The following is a 1,171-nucleotide window of genomic DNA, read 5'->3' on the forward strand; positions in this document are numbered from 1 at the left end:
TGTTGATTCCTAGACAGGAAGGTAAGGGTTATTTTTCCTAAAAGATTATGAAGGACAATCACAGAAATCATTGAAGAAACCCGTGAGATGTGAGGGATCATACACGGCTCTCATCCTTCCTTCTCTCCTCTTCCCTTTGGAGGGTGGAGATCAGGTAGGAGACAGGCAAAGCATAATACAAAGCAGCTAACTCTCCTGGAGATTCCAGATCTAGAAGACTCGGCAGGATATTCCTGAAGATGAGGAAGTGAGGCAAAGGGGCTGATGGAAGTCATATGCCTCTCTCTTCTCACTCTCCTTGGAAACATGAGACCCAGCAGGAGACCAGGTAGGAATCTTGTGTTAAGCAGGCAAAAGATATGAGGGAATGGGGAAACATGTCCACCTCTGCATTTCTCTTACCTTCTCATCCATGCATTGGGTTGAGGTGAGGGAGGACCCAGACAAAGCACAGTGGAAAACAACTGACTCTCTTTCTCCCACTTTTCCTAGAGATCAGAGTACTTTCAGGAGGCTTGAGTCTGGAGACCTGGTAAGATTTTCCTAAAGAAGATGATGGAGAAAACCAGTTGCATGAGAGAAGGCTCCCATTCCTTCCCTTCTTACTTCCATGGGATCCTGGAGACCTTGCAGGAGAAAAGGTACGTAACTTGTGTTAGTCAGACAAGAGTTACAAGGAATTTAGTGTATGTGCCTACCCCTCCACTTATCTTCCCTTTTCTTCCATGCAGGGGGTGAAGATCTGGGAGGAGCCAGACAGAGCAGAATTGAAGGCACCAGGCTGTGTAATAACCACATTTGCTGGAGGCCAGAGTTCCAGCTGGAGGATAATGAAGGTGACTCCCAGAAATCAGAGAAGAGCCCCATGGAATGTGATTGAAGCTACCTGCCTCACCTCTTTCCTCCTCTCCTCTTCCCTTTGGAAGTTGGGGATCAGATTTGGGGGCAAGCAAAGCACAAGAGAAAGTAGACACTTCTCCTTGTGGACCCAGAGCCTGGGGACTTGACAGGAAATTCATGGAGATGAGCATGTGAAGCACTAGGCTCGACAGAAGGCACCCGCCTCTCCTATTTTACCTTCCTTTGGAACCTGGAGACCTGCCAGGAGACCAATTAGGAACCCCGTTTTAACAGGCAACAGATACTAGCGAATGAGGATGCAGGCTCACCT

General features: G+C 47.9%; 1 long non-coding RNA gene across 1 annotated transcript; it reads left to right on the plus strand.

Moving 5' to 3' along the window:
• The first annotated feature begins 213 nt into the window (after positions 1-213).
• On the plus strand, positions 214-845 carry LOC123256213. The gene is made up of 3 exons (XR_006506833.1): positions 214-328; positions 493-641; positions 732-845. It is a non-coding gene; the product is annotated as an uncharacterized LOC123256213 (long non-coding RNA).
• The last annotated feature ends 326 nt before the right edge of the window (positions 846-1,171 follow it).

Source organism: Gracilinanus agilis, unplaced genomic scaffold (genome assembly GCF_016433145.1).
Source record: "Gracilinanus agilis isolate LMUSP501 unplaced genomic scaffold, AgileGrace unplaced_scaffold57058, whole genome shotgun sequence".
NCBI lineage: Eukaryota > Metazoa > Chordata > Mammalia > Didelphimorphia > Didelphidae > Gracilinanus > Gracilinanus agilis.